This window comes from Salmo salar, chromosome 12 (assembly GCF_965601325.2).
Source record: "Salmo salar chromosome 12, fSalSal1, whole genome shotgun sequence".
Classification (NCBI taxonomy): Eukaryota; Metazoa; Chordata; class Actinopteri; order Salmoniformes; family Salmonidae; genus Salmo; species Salmo salar.
The window spans coordinates 90,393,554-90,408,166 of NC_138302.1; the positions used below are offsets into that span (position 1 = coordinate 90,393,554).

At 43.8% G+C, this 14,613-nt stretch overlaps 28 non-coding genes across 28 annotated transcripts; all 28 read right to left on the bottom strand.

Moving 5' to 3' along the window:
- Window positions 1-276: 276 nt before the first annotated feature.
- trnak-cuu (transfer RNA lysine (anticodon CUU)) lies at window positions 277-349 on the bottom strand. The gene has a single exon. It is a non-coding gene; the product is annotated as a tRNA-Lys (tRNA).
- A 444-nt stretch (window positions 350-793) lies between these two features.
- On the bottom strand, window positions 794-866 carry trnak-cuu (transfer RNA lysine (anticodon CUU)). Its single transcript has one exon. It is a non-coding gene; the product is annotated as a tRNA-Lys (tRNA).
- Window positions 867-1,309: 443 nt separating this feature from the next.
- trnak-cuu (transfer RNA lysine (anticodon CUU)) lies at window positions 1,310-1,382 on the bottom strand. The gene has a single exon. It is a non-coding gene; the product is annotated as a tRNA-Lys (tRNA).
- A 443-nt stretch (window positions 1,383-1,825) lies between these two features.
- trnak-cuu (transfer RNA lysine (anticodon CUU)) lies at window positions 1,826-1,898 on the bottom strand. Its single transcript has one exon. It is a non-coding gene; the product is annotated as a tRNA-Lys (tRNA).
- Window positions 1,899-2,342: 444 nt separating this feature from the next.
- Window positions 2,343-2,415, bottom strand: trnak-cuu (transfer RNA lysine (anticodon CUU)). The gene has a single exon. It is a non-coding gene; the product is annotated as a tRNA-Lys (tRNA).
- Window positions 2,416-2,858: 443 nt separating this feature from the next.
- trnak-cuu (transfer RNA lysine (anticodon CUU)) lies at window positions 2,859-2,931 on the bottom strand. Its single transcript has one exon. It is a non-coding gene; the product is annotated as a tRNA-Lys (tRNA).
- A 443-nt stretch (window positions 2,932-3,374) lies between these two features.
- trnak-cuu (transfer RNA lysine (anticodon CUU)) lies at window positions 3,375-3,447 on the bottom strand. The gene has a single exon. It is a non-coding gene; the product is annotated as a tRNA-Lys (tRNA).
- A 444-nt stretch (window positions 3,448-3,891) lies between these two features.
- trnak-cuu (transfer RNA lysine (anticodon CUU)) lies at window positions 3,892-3,964 on the bottom strand. Its single transcript has one exon. It is a non-coding gene; the product is annotated as a tRNA-Lys (tRNA).
- Window positions 3,965-4,407: 443 nt separating this feature from the next.
- trnak-cuu (transfer RNA lysine (anticodon CUU)) lies at window positions 4,408-4,480 on the bottom strand. Its single transcript has one exon. It is a non-coding gene; the product is annotated as a tRNA-Lys (tRNA).
- Window positions 4,481-4,923: 443 nt separating this feature from the next.
- Window positions 4,924-4,996, bottom strand: trnak-cuu (transfer RNA lysine (anticodon CUU)). The gene has a single exon. It is a non-coding gene; the product is annotated as a tRNA-Lys (tRNA).
- A 444-nt stretch (window positions 4,997-5,440) lies between these two features.
- Window positions 5,441-5,513, bottom strand: trnak-cuu (transfer RNA lysine (anticodon CUU)). The gene has a single exon. It is a non-coding gene; the product is annotated as a tRNA-Lys (tRNA).
- A 444-nt stretch (window positions 5,514-5,957) lies between these two features.
- On the bottom strand, window positions 5,958-6,030 carry trnak-cuu (transfer RNA lysine (anticodon CUU)). Its single transcript has one exon. It is a non-coding gene; the product is annotated as a tRNA-Lys (tRNA).
- A 444-nt stretch (window positions 6,031-6,474) lies between these two features.
- Window positions 6,475-6,547, bottom strand: trnak-cuu (transfer RNA lysine (anticodon CUU)). The gene has a single exon. It is a non-coding gene; the product is annotated as a tRNA-Lys (tRNA).
- A 442-nt stretch (window positions 6,548-6,989) lies between these two features.
- Window positions 6,990-7,064, bottom strand: trnak-cuu (transfer RNA lysine (anticodon CUU)). The gene has a single exon. It is a non-coding gene; the product is annotated as a tRNA-Lys (tRNA).
- A 444-nt stretch (window positions 7,065-7,508) lies between these two features.
- trnak-cuu (transfer RNA lysine (anticodon CUU)) lies at window positions 7,509-7,581 on the bottom strand. The gene has a single exon. It is a non-coding gene; the product is annotated as a tRNA-Lys (tRNA).
- Window positions 7,582-8,025: 444 nt separating this feature from the next.
- Window positions 8,026-8,098, bottom strand: trnak-cuu (transfer RNA lysine (anticodon CUU)). Its single transcript has one exon. It is a non-coding gene; the product is annotated as a tRNA-Lys (tRNA).
- A 442-nt stretch (window positions 8,099-8,540) lies between these two features.
- Window positions 8,541-8,615, bottom strand: trnak-cuu (transfer RNA lysine (anticodon CUU)). The gene has a single exon. It is a non-coding gene; the product is annotated as a tRNA-Lys (tRNA).
- A 444-nt stretch (window positions 8,616-9,059) lies between these two features.
- trnak-cuu (transfer RNA lysine (anticodon CUU)) lies at window positions 9,060-9,132 on the bottom strand. The gene has a single exon. It is a non-coding gene; the product is annotated as a tRNA-Lys (tRNA).
- A 444-nt stretch (window positions 9,133-9,576) lies between these two features.
- On the bottom strand, window positions 9,577-9,648 carry trnak-cuu (transfer RNA lysine (anticodon CUU)). Its single transcript has one exon. It is a non-coding gene; the product is annotated as a tRNA-Lys (tRNA).
- A 444-nt stretch (window positions 9,649-10,092) lies between these two features.
- On the bottom strand, window positions 10,093-10,164 carry trnak-cuu (transfer RNA lysine (anticodon CUU)). Its single transcript has one exon. It is a non-coding gene; the product is annotated as a tRNA-Lys (tRNA).
- A 444-nt stretch (window positions 10,165-10,608) lies between these two features.
- trnak-cuu (transfer RNA lysine (anticodon CUU)) lies at window positions 10,609-10,681 on the bottom strand. Its single transcript has one exon. It is a non-coding gene; the product is annotated as a tRNA-Lys (tRNA).
- A 445-nt stretch (window positions 10,682-11,126) lies between these two features.
- trnak-cuu (transfer RNA lysine (anticodon CUU)) lies at window positions 11,127-11,199 on the bottom strand. The gene has a single exon. It is a non-coding gene; the product is annotated as a tRNA-Lys (tRNA).
- A 442-nt stretch (window positions 11,200-11,641) lies between these two features.
- Window positions 11,642-11,716, bottom strand: trnak-cuu (transfer RNA lysine (anticodon CUU)). The gene has a single exon. It is a non-coding gene; the product is annotated as a tRNA-Lys (tRNA).
- Window positions 11,717-12,160: 444 nt separating this feature from the next.
- trnak-cuu (transfer RNA lysine (anticodon CUU)) lies at window positions 12,161-12,233 on the bottom strand. The gene has a single exon. It is a non-coding gene; the product is annotated as a tRNA-Lys (tRNA).
- Window positions 12,234-12,677: 444 nt separating this feature from the next.
- Window positions 12,678-12,750, bottom strand: trnak-cuu (transfer RNA lysine (anticodon CUU)). Its single transcript has one exon. It is a non-coding gene; the product is annotated as a tRNA-Lys (tRNA).
- Window positions 12,751-13,191: 441 nt separating this feature from the next.
- Window positions 13,192-13,266, bottom strand: trnak-cuu (transfer RNA lysine (anticodon CUU)). Its single transcript has one exon. It is a non-coding gene; the product is annotated as a tRNA-Lys (tRNA).
- A 444-nt stretch (window positions 13,267-13,710) lies between these two features.
- trnak-cuu (transfer RNA lysine (anticodon CUU)) lies at window positions 13,711-13,783 on the bottom strand. Its single transcript has one exon. It is a non-coding gene; the product is annotated as a tRNA-Lys (tRNA).
- A 444-nt stretch (window positions 13,784-14,227) lies between these two features.
- On the bottom strand, window positions 14,228-14,300 carry trnak-cuu (transfer RNA lysine (anticodon CUU)). The gene has a single exon. It is a non-coding gene; the product is annotated as a tRNA-Lys (tRNA).
- Window positions 14,301-14,613: the final 313 nt, after the last annotated feature.

Sequence of the window (14,613 nt, forward strand, 5' to 3'; positions counted from 1 at the left end):
ACCAGGAGCAAGTATTTTTCTTGAACACTCTGCTTATCTATTTCTTGTCCAGTAAAGGAGCATTTATTCCAGCCATTTAGGAGGACGTTTCATAAGTAATAGGTATGTCATTGAGATAAAATGTCAGAGAGCAGGCAAAGCTAGGATTCAAATTCATAGTCTTCTGTATCACCAGCAATGCCTGACACTTCAGCAATGCAGGGTGGCAAGCCTGCTCGAAAGTCCAAACGAATGGCTGTTTGCAAAGTGAGTTGGTTCTTCGGCAGAGAAAAGGAGCGCCCAACGTGGGGCTCGAACCCACGACCCTGAGATTAAGAGTCTCATGCTCTACCGACTGAGCTAGCCAGGCACCTCGATGATATTTATGACTTGTTTCGAATATCGAACAGCTCTGTTTGTGCAAAATATGGTGATCAGTGAGAGTGTTTTTAATGGATCCTGTGGTGCAATCGTTAGCGTGTAGTAGTTATACATCAGTATGCATCAAATCGATGACAAGGTTGTGAGTTTGAGCCTCACCAGGAGCAAGTATTTTTCTTGAACACTCTGCTTATCTATTTCTTGTCCAGTAAAGGAGCATTTATTCCAGCCATTTAGGAGGACGTTTCATAAGTAATAGGTATGTCATTGAGATAAAATGTCAGAGAGCAGGCAAAGCTAGGATTCAAATTCATAGTCTTCTGTATCACCAGCTATGCCTGACATTTCAGCAACGCAGGGTGGCAAGCCTGCTCGAAAGTCCAAACGAATGGCTGTTTGCAAAGTGAGTTGGTGCTTCGGCGGAGAAAAGGACTGCCCAACGTGGGGCTCGAACCCACGACCCTGAGATTAAGAGTCTCATGCTCTACCGACGGAGCTAGCCAGGCATCTCAATAGTTTATTGACTTGGTTCGAATATCGAACAGCTCTGTTTGTGCAAAATATGGTGATCAGTGAGAGTGTTTTTAATGGATCCTGTGGTGCAATCGTTAGCGTGTAGTAGTTATACATCAGTATGCATCAAATCGATGACAAGGTTGTGAGTTTGAGCCTCACCAGGAGCAAGTATTTTTCTTGAACACTCTGCTTATCTATTTCTTGTCCAGTAAAGGAGCATTTATTCCAGCCATTTAGGAGGACGTTTCATAAGTAATAGGTATGTCATTGAGATAAAATGTCAGAGAGCAGGCAAAGCTAGGATTCAAATTCATAGTCTTCTGTATCACCAGCAATGCCTGACACTTCAGCAATGCAGGGTGGCAAGCCTGCTCGAAAGTCCAAACGAATGGCTGTTTGCAAAGTGAGTTGGTGCTTCGGCGGAGAAAAGGACTGCCCAACGTGGGGCTCGAACCCACGACCCTGAGATTAAGAATCTCATGCTCTACCGACTGAGCTAGCCAGGCATCTCAATAGTTTATTGACTTGGTTCGAATATCGAACAGCTCTGTTTGTGCAAAATATGGTGATCAGTGAGAGTGTTTTTAATGGATCCTGTGGTGCAATCGTTAGCGTGTAGTAGTTATACATCAGTATGCATCAAATCGATGACAAGGTTGTGAGTTTGAGCCTCACCAGGAGCAAGTATTTTTCTTGAACACTCTGCTTATCTATTTCTTGTCCAGTAAAGGAGCATTTATTCCAGCCATTTAGGAGGACGTTTCATAAGTAATAGGTATGTCATTGAGATAAAATGTCAGAGAGCAGGCAAAGCTAGGATTCAAATTCATAGTCTTCTGTATCACCAGCAATGCCTGACACTTCAGCAATGCAGGGTGGCAAGCCTGCTCGAAAGTCCAAACGAATGGCTGTTTGCAAAGTGAGTTGGTTCTTCGGCAGAGAAAAGGAGCGCCCAACGTGGGGCTCGAACCCACGACCCTGAGATTAAGAGTCTCATGCTCTACCGACTGAGCTAGCCAGGCACCTCGATGATATTAATGACTTGTTTCGAATATCGAACAGCTCTGTTTGTGCAAAATATGGTGATCAGTGAGAGTGTTTTTAATGGATCCTGTGGTGCAATCGTTAGCGTGTAGTAGTTATACATCAGTATGCATCAAATCGATGACAAGGTTGTGAGTTTGAGCCTCACCAGGAGCAAGTATTTTTCTTGAACACTCTGCTTATCTATTTCTTGTCCAGTAAAGGAGCATTTATTCCAGCCATTTAGGAGGACGTTTCATAAGTAATAGGTATGTCATTGAGATAAAATGTCAGAGAGCAGGCAAAGCTAGGATTCAAATTCATAGTCTTCTGTATCACCAGCTATGCCTGACATTTCAGCAACGCAGGGTGGCAAGCCTGCTCGAAAGTCCAAACGAATGGCTGTTTGCAAAGTGAGTTGGTGCTTCGGCGGAGAAAAGGACTGCCCAACGTGGGGCTCGAACCCACGACCCTGAGATTAAGAGTCTCATGCTCTACCGACGGAGCTAGCCAGGCATCTCAATAGTTTATTGACTTGGTTCGAATATCGAACAGCTCTGTTTGTGCAAAATATGGTGATCAGTGAGAGTGTTTTTAATGGATCCTGTGGTGCAATCGTTAGCGTGTAGTAGTTATACATCAGTATGCATCAAATCGATGACAAGGTTGTGAGTTTGAGCCTCGCCAGGAGCAAGTATTTTTCTTGAACACTCTGCTTATCTATTTCTTGTCCAGTAAAGGAGCATTTATTCCAGCCATTTAGGAGGACGTTTCATAAGTAATAGGTATGTCATTGAGATAAAATGTCAGAGAGCAGGCAAAGCTAGGATTCAAATTCATAGTCTTCTGTATCACCAGCAATGCCTGACACTTCAGCAATGCAGGGTGGCAAGCCTGCTCGAAAGTCCAAACGAATGGCTGTTTGCAAAGTGAGTTGGTGCTTCGGCGGAGAAAAGGACTGCCCAACGTGGGGCTCGAACCCACGACCCTGAGATTAAGAATCTCATGCTCTACCGACTGAGCTAGCCAGGCATCTCAATAGTTTATTGACTTGGTTCGAATATCGAACAGCTCTGTTTGTGCAAAATATGGTGATCAGTGAGAGTGTTTTTAATGGATCCTGTGGTGCAATCGTTAGCGTGTAGTAGTTATACATCAGTATGCATCAAATCGATGACAAGGTTGTGAGTTTGAGCCTCACCAGGAGCAAGTATTTTTCTTGAACACTCTGCTTATCTATTTCTTGTCCAGTAAAGGAGCATTTATTCCAGCCATTTAGGAGGACGTTTCATAAGTAATAGGTATGTCATTGAGATAAAATGTCAGAGAGCAGGCAAAGCTAGGATTCAAATTCATAGTCTTCTGTATCACCAGCAATGCCTGACACTTCAGCAATGCAGGGTGGCAAGCCTGCTCGAAAGTCCAAACGAATGGCTGTTTGCAAAGTGAGTTGGTTCTTCGGCAGAGAAAAGGAGCGCCCAACGTGGGGCTCGAACCCACGACCCTGAGATTAAGAGTCTCATGCTCTACCGACTGAGCTAGCCAGGCACCTCGATGATATTTATGACTTGTTTCGAATATCGAACAGCTCTGTTTGTGCAAAATATGGTGATCAGTGAGAGTGTTTTTAATGGATCCTGTGGTGCAATCGTTAGCGTGTAGTAGTTATACATCAGTATGCATCAAATCGATGACAAGGTTGTGAGTTTGAGCCTCACCAGGAGCAAGCATTTTTCTTGAACACTCTGCTTATCTATTTCTTGTCCAGTAAAGGAGCATTTATTCCAGCCATTTAGGAGGACGTTTCATAAGTAATAGGTATGTCATTGAGATAAAATGTCAGAGAGCAGGCAAAGCTAGGATTCAAATTCATAGTCTTCTGTATCACCAGCTATGCCTGACATTTCAGCAACGCAGGGTGGCAAGCCTGCTCGAAAGTCCAAACGAATGGCTGTTTGCAAAGTGAGTTGGTGCTTCGGCGGAGAAAAGGACTGCCCAACGTGGGGCTCGAACCCACGACCCTGAGATTAAGAGTCTCATGCTCTACCGACGGAGCTAGCCAGGCATCTCAATAGTTTATTGACTTGGTTCGAATATCGAACAGCTCTGTTTGTGCAAAATATGGTGATCAGTGAGAGTGTTTTTAATGGATCCTGTGGTGCAATCGTTAGCGTGTAGTAGTTATACATCAGTATGCATCAAATCGATGACAAGGTTGTGAGTTTGAGCCTCACCAGGAGCAAGTATTTTTCTTGAACACTCTGCTTATCTATTTCTTGTCCAGTAAAGGAGCATTTATTCCAGCCATTTAGGAGGACGTTTCATAAGTAATAGGTATGTCATTGAGATAAAATGTCAGAGAGCAGGCAAAGCTAGGATTCAAATTCATAGTCTTCTGTATCACCAGCAATGCCTGACACTTCAGCAATGCAGGGTGGCAAGCCTGCTCGAAAGTCCAAACGAATGGCTGTTTGCAAAGTGAGTTGGTGCTTCGGCGGAGAAAAGGACTGCCCAACGTGGGGCTCGAACCCACGACCCTGAGATTAAGAATCTCATGCTCTACCGACTGAGCTAGCCAGGCATCTCAATAGTTTATTGACTTGGTTCGAATATCGAACAGCTCTGTTTGTGCAAAATATGGTGATCAGTGAGAGTGTTTTTAATGGATCCTGTGGTGCAATCGTTAGCGTGTAGTAGTTATACATCAGTATGCATCAAATCGATGACAAGGTTGTGAGTTTGAGCCTCACCAGGAGCAAGTATTTTTCTTGAACACTCTGCTTATCTATTTCTTGTCCAGTAAAGGAGCATTTATTCCAGCCATTTAGGAGGACGTTTCATAAGTAATAGGTATGTCATTGAGATAAAATGTCAGAGAGCAGGCAAAGCTAGGATTCAAATTCATAGTCTTCTGTATCACCAGCAATGCCTGACACTTCAGCAATGCAGGGTGGCAAGCCTGCTCGAAAGTCCAAACGAATGGCTGTTTGCAAAGTGAGTTGGTTCTTCGGCAGAGAAAAGGAGCGCCCAACGTGGGGCTCGAACCCACGACCCTGAGATTAAGAGTCTCATGCTCTACCGACTGAGCTAGCCAGGCACCTCGATGATATTTATGACTTGTTTCGAATATCGAACAGCTCTGTTTGTGCAAAATATGGTGATCAGTGAGAGTGTTTTTAATGGATCCTGTGGTGCAATCGTTAGCGTGTAGTAGTTATACATCAGTATGCATCAAATCGATGACAAGGTTGTGAGTTTGAGCCTCACCAGGAGCAAGCATTTTTCTTGAACACTCTGCTTATCTATTTCTTGTCCAGTAAAGGAGCATTTATTCCAGCCATTTAGGAGGACGTTTCATAAGTAATAGGTATGTCATTGAGATAAAATGTCAGAGAGCAGGCAAAGCTAGGATTCAAATTCATAGTCTTCTGTATCACCAGCAATGCCTGACACTTCAGCAATACAGGGTGGCAAGCCTGCTCGAAAGTCCAAACGAATGGCTGTTTGCAAAGTGAGTTGGTGCTTCGGCGGAGAAAAGGACCGCCCAACGTGGGGCTCGAACCCACGACCTTGAGATTAAGAGTCTCATGCTCTACCGACTGAGCTAGCCAGGCACCTGGATGATATTAATGACTTGTTTCGAATATCGAACAGCTCTGTTTGTGCAAAATATGGTGATCAGTGAGAGTGTTTTTAATGGATCCTGTGGTGCAATCGTTAGCGTGTAGTAGTTATACATCAGTATGCATCAAATCAATGACAAGGTTGTGAGTTTGAGCCTCACCAGGAGCAAGTATTTTTCTTGAACACTCTGCTTATCTATTTCTTGTCCAGTAAAGGAGCATTTATTCCAGCCATTTAGGAGGACGTTTCATAAGTAATAGGTATGTCATTGAGATAAAATGTCAGAGAGCAGGCAAAGATAGGATTCAAATTCATAGTCTTCTGTATCACCAGCAATGCCTAAAACTTCAGCAATGCAGGGTGGCAAGCCTGCTCGAAAGTCCAAACGAATGGCTGTTTGCAAAGTGAGTTGGTTCTTCGGCAGAGAAAAGGAGCGCCCAACGTGGGGCTCGAACCCACGACCCTGAGATTAAGAGTCTCATGCTCTACCGACTGAGCTAGCCAGGCACCTCGATGATGTTTATGACTTGTTTCGAATATCGAACAGCTCTGTTTGTGCAAAATATGGTGATCAGTGAGAGTGTTTTTAATGGATCCTGTGGTGCAATCGTTAGCGTGTAGTAGTTATACATCAGTATGCATCAAATCGATGAAAAGGTTGTGAGTTTGAGCCTCACCAGGAGCAAGTATTTTTCTTGAACACTCTGCTTATCTATTTCTTGTCCAGTAAAGGAGCATTTATTCCAGCCATTTAGGAGGACGTTTCATAAGTAATAGGTATGTCATTGAGATAAAATGTCAGAGAGCAGGCAAAGCTAGGATTCAAATTCATAGTCTTCTGTATCACCAGCTATGCCTGACACTTCAGCAACGCAGGGTGGCAAGCCTGCTCGAAAGTCCAAACGAATGGCTGTTTGCAAAGTGAGTTGGTGCTTCGGCGGAGAAAAGGACCGCCCAACGTGGGGCTCGAACCCACGACCCTGAGATTAAGAGTCTCATGCTCTACCGACTGAGCTAGCAAGGCATCTCAATAGTTTATTGACTTGGTTCGAATATCGAACAGCTCTGTTTGTGCAAAAATATGGTGATCAGTGAGAGTGTTTTTAATGGATCCTGTGGTGCAATCGTTAGCGTGTAGTACTTATACACCAGTATGCATCAAATCGATGACAAGGTTGTGAGTTTGAGCCTCACCAGGAGCAAGTATTTTTCTTGAACACTCTGCTTATCTATTTCTTGTCCAGTAAAGGAGCATTTATTCCAGCCATTTAGGAGGACGTTTCATAAGTAATAGGTATGTCATTGAGATAAAATGTCAGAGAGCAGGCAAAGCTAGGATTCAAATTCATAGTCTTCTGTATCACCAGCAATGCCTGACACTTCAGCAATGCAGGGTGGCAAGCCTGCCCGAAAGTCCAAACGAATGGCTGTTTGCAAAGTGAGTTGGTTCTTCGGCAGAGAAAAGGAGCTCCCAACGTGGGGCTCGAACCCACGACCCTGAGATTAAGAGTCTCATGCTCTACCAACTGAGCTAGCCAGGCACCTCGATGATATTAATGACTTGTTTCGAATATCGAACAGCTCTGTTTGTGCAAAATATGGTGATCAGTGAGAGTGTTTTTAATGGATCCTGTGGTGCAATCGTTAGCGTGTAGTAGTTATACATCAGTATGCATCAAATCGATGACAAGGTTGTGAGTTTGAGCCTCACCAGGAGCAAGTATTTTTCTTGAACACTCTGCTTATCTATTTCTTGTCCAGTAAAGGAGCATTTATTCCAGCCATTTAGGAGGACGTTTCATAAGTAATAGGTATGTCATTGAGATAAAATGTCAGAGAGCAGGCAAAGCTAGGATTCAAATTCATAGTCTTCTGTATCACCAGCTATGCCTGACATTTCAGCAACGCAGGGTGGCAAGGCTGCTCGAAAGTCCAAACGAATGGCTGTTTGCAAAGTGAGTTGGTGCTTCGGCGGAGAAAAGGACCGCCCAACGTGGGGCTCGAACCCACGACCCTGAGATTAAGAGTCTCATGCTCTACCGACTGAGCTAGCCAGGAACCTCGATGATATTAATGACTTGTTTCGAATATCGAACAGCTCTGTTTGTGCAAAATATGGTGATCAGTGAGAGTGTTTTTAATGGATCCTGTGGTGCAATCGTTAGCGTGTAGTAGTTATACATCAGTATGCATCAAATCAATGACAAGGTTGTGAGTTTGAGCCTCACCAGGAGCAAATATTTTTCTTGAACACTCTGCTTATCTATTTCTTGTCCAGTAAAGGAGCATTTATTCCAGCCATTTAGGAGGACGTTTCATAAGTAATAGGTATGTCATTGAGATAAAATGTCAGAGAGCAGGCAAAGATAGGATTCAAATTCATAGTCTTCTGTATCACCAGCTATGCCTGACACTTCAGCAACGCAGGGTGGCAAGCCTGCTCGAAAGTCCAAACGAATGGCTGTTTGCAAAGTGAGTTGGTGCTTCGGCGGAGAAAAGGACCGCCCAACGTGGGGCTCGAACCCACGACCCTGAGATTAAGAGTCTCATGCTCTACCGACTGAGCTAGCAAGGCATCTCAATAGTTTATTGACTTGGTTCGAATATCGAACAGCTCTGTTTGTGCAAAAATATGGTGATCAGTGAGAGTGTTTTTAATGGATCCTGTGGTGCAATCGTTAGCGTGTAGTACTTATACACCAGTATGCATCAAATCGATGACAAGGTTGTGAGTTTGAGCCTCACCAGGAGCAAGTATTTTTCTTGAACACTCTGCTTATCTATTTCTTGTCCAGTAAAGGAGCATTTATTCCAGCCATTTAGGAGGACGTTTCATAAGTAATAGGTATGTCATTGAGATAAAATGTCAGAGAGCAGGCAAAGCTAGGATTCAAATTCATAGTCTTCTGTATCACCAGCAATGCCTGACACTTCAGCAATGCAGGGTGGCAAGCCTGCCCGAAAGTCCAAACGAATGGCTGTTTGCAAAGTGAGTTGGTTCTTCGGCAGAGAAAAGGAGCTCCCAACGTGGGGCTCGAACCCACGACCCTGAGATTAAGAGTCTCATGCTCTACCAACTGAGCTAGCCAGGCACCTCGATGATATTAATGACTTGTTTCGAATATCGAACAGCTCTGTTTGTGCAAAATATGGTGATCAGTGAGAGTGTTTTTAATGGATCCTGTGGTGCAATCGTTAGCGTGTAGTAGTTATACATCAGTATGCATCAAATCGATGACAAGGTTGTGAGTTTGAGCCTCACCAGGAGCAAGTATTTTTCTTGAACACTCTGCTTATCTATTTCTTGTCCAGTAAAGGAGCATTTATTCCAGCCATTTAGGAGGACGTTTCATAAGTAATAGGTATGTCATTGAGATAAAATGTCAGAGAGCAGGCAAAGCTAGGATTCAAATTCATAGTCTTCTGTATCACCAGCTATGCCTGACATTTCAGCAACGCAGGGTGGCAAGGCTGCTCGAAAGTCCAAACGAATGGCTGTTTGCAAAGTGAGTTGGTGCTTCGGCGGAGAAAAGGACCGCCCAACGTGGGGCTCGAACCCACGACCCTGAGATTAAGAGTCTCATGCTCTACCGACTGAGCTAGCCAGGAACCTCGATGATATTAATGACTTGTTTCGAATATCGAACAGCTCTGTTTGTGCAAAATATGGTGATCAGTGAGAGTGTTTTTAATGGATCCTGTGGTGCAATCGTTAGCGTGTAGTAGTTATACATCAGTATGCATCAAATCAATGACAAGGTTGTGAGTTTGAGCCTCACCAGGAGCAAATATTTTTCTTGAACACTCTGCTTATCTATTTCTTGTCCAGTAAAGGAGCATTTATTCCAGCCATTTAGGAGGACGTTTCATAAGTAATAGGTATGTCATTGAGATAAAATGTCAGAGAGCAGGCAAAGATAGGATTCAAATTCATAGTCTTCTGTATCACCAGCAATGCCTAACACTTCAGCAATGCAGGGTGGCAAGCCTGCTCGAAAGTCCAAATGAATGGCTGTTTGCAAAGTGAGTTGGTTCTTCGGCAGAGAAAAGCAGCGCCCAACGTGGGGCTCGAACCACGACCCTGAGATTAAGAGTCTCATGCTCTACCGACTGAGCTAGCCAGGCACCTCGATGATATTAATGACTTGTTTCGAATATCGAACAGCTCTGTTTGTGCAAAATATGGTGATCAGTGAGAGTGTTTTTAATGGATCCTGTGGTGCAATCGTTAGCGTGTAGTAGTTATACATCAGTATGCATCAAATCAATGACAAGGTTGTGAGTTTGAGCCTCACCAGGAGCAAACATTTTTCTTGAACACTCTGCTTATCTATTTCTTGTCCAGTAAAGGAGCATTTATTCCAGCCATTTAGGAGGACGTTTCATAAGTAATAGGTATGTCATTGAGATAAAATGTCAGAGAGCAGGCAAAGATAGGATTCAAATTCATAGTCTTCTGTATCACCAGCAATGCCTAACACTTCAGCAATGCAGGGTGGCAAGCCTGCTCGAAAGTCCAAATGAATGGCTGTTTGCAAAGTGAGTTGGTTCTTCGGCAGAGAAAAGGAGCGCCCAACGTGGGGCTCGAACCACGACCCTGAGATTAAGAGTCTCATGCTCTACCGACTGAGCTAGCCAGGCACCTCGATGATATTTATGACTTGTTTCGAATATCGAACAGCTCTGTTTGTGCAAAATATGGTGATCAGTGAGAGTGTTTTTAATGGATCCTGTGGTGCAATCGTTAGCGTGTAGTAGTTATACATCAGTATGCATCAAATCGATGACAAGGTTGTGAGTTTGAGCCTCACCAGGAGCAAGTATTTTTCTTGAACACTCTGCTTATCTATTTCTTGTCCAGTAAAGGAGCATTTATTCCAGCCATTTAGGAGGACGTTTCATAAGTAATAGGTATGTCATTGAGATAAAATGTCAGAGAGCAGGCAAAGCTAGGATTCAAATTCATAGTCTTCTGTATCACCAGCTATGCCTGACATTTCAGCAACGCAGGGTGGCAAGGCTGCTCGAAAGTCCAAACGAATGGCTGTTTGCAAAGTGAGTTGGTGCTTCGGCGGAGAAAAGGACCGCCCAACGTGGGGCTCGAACCCAGGACCCTGAGATTAAGAGTCTCATGCTCTACCGACTGAGCTAGCCAGGCACCTCGATGATATTAATGACTTGTTTCGAATATCGAACAGCTCTGTTTGGGCAAAAATATGGTGATCAGTGAGAGTGTTTTTAATGGATCCTGTGGTGCAATCGTTAGCGTGTAGTAGTTATACATCAGTATGCATCAAATCGATGACAAGGTTGTGAGTTTGAGCCTCACCAGGAGCAAGTATTTTTCTTGAACACTCTGCTTATCTATTTCTTGTCCAGTAAAGGAGCATTTATTCCAGCCATTTAGGAGGACGTTTCATAAGTAATAGGTATGTCATTGAGATAAAATGTCAGAGAGCAGGCAAAGATAGGATTCAAATTCATAGTCTTCTGTATCACCAGCAATGCCTAACACTTCAGCAATGCAGGGTGGCAAGCCTGCTCGAAAGTCCAAACGAATGGCTGTTTGCAAAGTGAGTTGGTTCTTCGGCAGAGAAAGGGAGCGCCCAACGTGGGGCTCGAACCCACGACCCTGAGATTAAGAGTCTCATGCTCTACCGACTGAGCTAGCCAGGCACCTCGATGATATTTATGACTTGTTTCGAATATCGAACAGCTCTGTTTGTGCAAAATATGGTGATCAGTGAGAGTGTTTTTAATGGATCCTGTGGTGCAATCGTTAGCGTGTAGTAGTTATACATCAGTATGCATCAAATCGATGACAAGGTTGTGAGTTTGAGCCTCACCAGGAGCAAGTATTTTTCTTGAAGACTCTGCTTATCTATTTCTTGTCCAGTAAAGGAGCATTTATTCCAGCCATTTAGGAGGACGTTTCATAAGTAATAGGTATGTCATTGAGATAAAATGTCAGAGAGCAGGCAAAGCTAGGATTCAAATTCATAGTCTTCTGTATCACCAGCAATGCCTGACACTTCAGCAATGCAGGGTGGCAAGCCTGCTCGAAAGTCCAAACGAATGGCTGTTTGCAAAGTGAGTTGGTTCTTCGGCAGAGAAAAGGAGCTCCCAACGTGGGGCTCGAACCCACGACCCTGAGATTAAGAGTCTCATGCTCTACCGACTGAGCTAGCCAGGCACCTCGTTGATATTAATGACTTGTTTCGAATATCGAACAGCTCTGTTTGTGCAAAATATGGTGATCAGTGAGAGTGTTTTTAATGGATCCTGTGGTGCAATCGTTAGCGTGTAGTAGTTATACATCAGTATGCATCAAATCGATGACAAGGTTGTGAGTTTGAGCCTCACCAGGAGCAAGTATTTTTCTTGAACACTCTGCTTATCTATTTCTTGTCCAGTAAAGGAGCATTTATTCCAGCCATTTAGGAGGACGTTTCATAAGTAATAAGTATGTCATTGAGATAAAATGTCAGAGAGCAGGGAAAGCTAGGATTCAAATTCATAGTCTTCTGTATCACCAGCTATGCCTGACATTTCAGCAACGCAGGGTGGCAAGCCTGCTCGAAAGTCCAAACGAATGGCTGTTTGCAAAGTGAGTTGGTGCTTCGGCGGAGAAAAGGACCGCCCAACGTGGGGCTCGAACCCACGACCCTGAGATTAAGAGTCTCATGCTCTACCGACTGAGCTAGCCAGGAACCTCGATGATATTAATGACTTGTTTCGAATATCGAACAGCTCTGTTTGTGCAAAATATGGTGATCAGTGAGAGTGTTTTTAATGGATCCTGTGGTGCAATCGTTAGCGTGTAGTAGTTATACATCAGTATGCATCAAATCGATGACAAGGTTGTGAGTTTGAGCCTCACCAGGAGCAAGTATTTTTCTTGAACACTCTGCTTATCTATTTCTTGTCCAGTAAAGGAGCATTTATTCCAGCCATTTAGGAGGACGTTTCATAAGTAATAGGTATGTCATTGAGATAAAATGTCAGAGAGCAGGCAAAGCTAGGATTCAAATTCATAGTCTTCTGTATCACCAGCTATGCCTGACATTTCAGCAACGCAGGGTGGCAAGCCTGCTCGAAAGTCCAAACGAATGGCTGTTTGCAAAGTGAGTTGGTGCTTCGGCGGAGAAAAGGACCGCCTAACGTGGGGCTCGAACCCACGACCCTGAGATTAAGAGTCTCATGCTCTACCGACTGAGCTAGCCAGGCATCTCAATAGTTTATTGACTTGGTTCGAATATCGAACAGCTCTGTTTGTGCAAAATATGGTGATCAGTGAGAGTGTTTTTAATGGATCCTGTGGTGCAATCGTTAGCGTGTAGTAGTTATACATCAGTATGCATCAAATCGATGACAAGGTTGTGAGTTTGAGCCTCACCAGGAGCAAGTATTTTTCTTGAACACTCTGCTTATCTATTTCTTGTCCAGTAAAGGAGCATTTATTCCAGCCATTTAGGAGGACGTTTCACAAGTAATAGGTATGTCATTGAGATAAAATGTTAGAGAGCAGGCAAAGGTAGGATTCAAATTCATAGTCTTCTGTATCACCAGCAATGCCTGACACTTCAGCAATGCAGGGTGGCAAGCCTGCTCGAAAGTCCAAACGAATGGCTGTTTGCAAAGTGAGTTGGTTCTTCGGCAGAGAAAAGGAGCTCCCAACGTGGGGCTCGAACCCACGACCCTGAGATTAAGAGTCTCATGCTCTACCGACTGAGCTAGCCAGGCACCTCGTTGATATTAATGACTTGTTTCGAATATCGAACAGCTCTGTTTGTGCAAAATATGGTGATCAGTGAGAGTGTTTTTAATGGATCCTGTGGTGCAATCGTTAGCGTGTAGTAGTTATACATCAGTATGCATCAAATCGATGACAAGGTTGTGAGTTTGAGCCTCACCAGGAGCAAGTATTTTTCTTGAACACTCTGCTTATCTATTTCTTGTCCAGTAAAGGAGCATTTATTCCAGCCATTTAGGAGGACGTTTCATAAGTAATAAGTATGTCATTGAGATAAAATGTCAGAGAGCAGGCAAAGCTAGGATTCAAATTCATAGTCTTCTGTATCACCAGCTATGCCTGACATTTCAGCAACGCAGGGTGGCAAGCCTGCTCGAAAGTCCAAACGAATGGCTGTTTGCAAAGTGAGTTGGTGCTTCGGCGGAGAAAAGGACCGCCCAACGTGGGGCTCGAACCCACGACCCTGAGATTAAGAGTCTCATGCTCTACCGACTGAGCTAGCCAGGAACCTCGATGATATTAATGACTTGTTTCGAATATCGAACAGCTCTGTTTGTGCAAAATATGGTGATCAGTGAGAGTGTTTTTAATGGATCCTGTGGTGCAATCGTTAGCGTGTAGTAGTTATACATCAGTATGCATCAAATCGATGACAAGGTTGTGAGTTTGAGCCTCACCAGGAGCAAGTATTTTTCTTGAACACTCTGCTTATCTATTTCTTGTCCAGTAAAGGAGCATTTATTCCAGCCATTTAGGAGGACGTTTCATAAGTAATAGGTATGTCATTGAGATAAAATGTCAGAGAGCAGGCAAAGCTAGGATTCAAATTCATAGTCTTCTGTATCACCAGCTATGCCTGACATTTCAGCAACGCAGGGTGGCAAGCCTGCTCGAAAGTCCAAACGAATGGCTGTTTGCAAAGTGAGTTGGTGCTTCGGCGGAGAAAAGGACCGCCCAACGTGGGGCTCGAACCCACGACCCTGAGATTAAGAGTCTCATGCTCTACCGACTGAGCTAGCCAGGCATCTCAATAGTTTATTGACTTGGTTCGAATATCGAACAGCTCTGTTTGTGCAAAATATGGTGATCAGTGAGAGTGTTTTTAATGGATCCTGTGGTGCAATCGTTAGCGTGTAGTAGTTATACATCAGTATGCATCAAATCGATGACAAGGTTGTGAGTTTGAGCCTCACCAGGAGCAAGTATTTTTCTTGAACACTCTGCTTATCTATTTCTTGTCCAGTAAAGGAGCATTTATTCCAGCCATTTAGGAGGACGTTTCACAAGTAATAGGTATGTCATTGAGATAAAATGTTAGAGAGCAGGCAAAGGTAGGA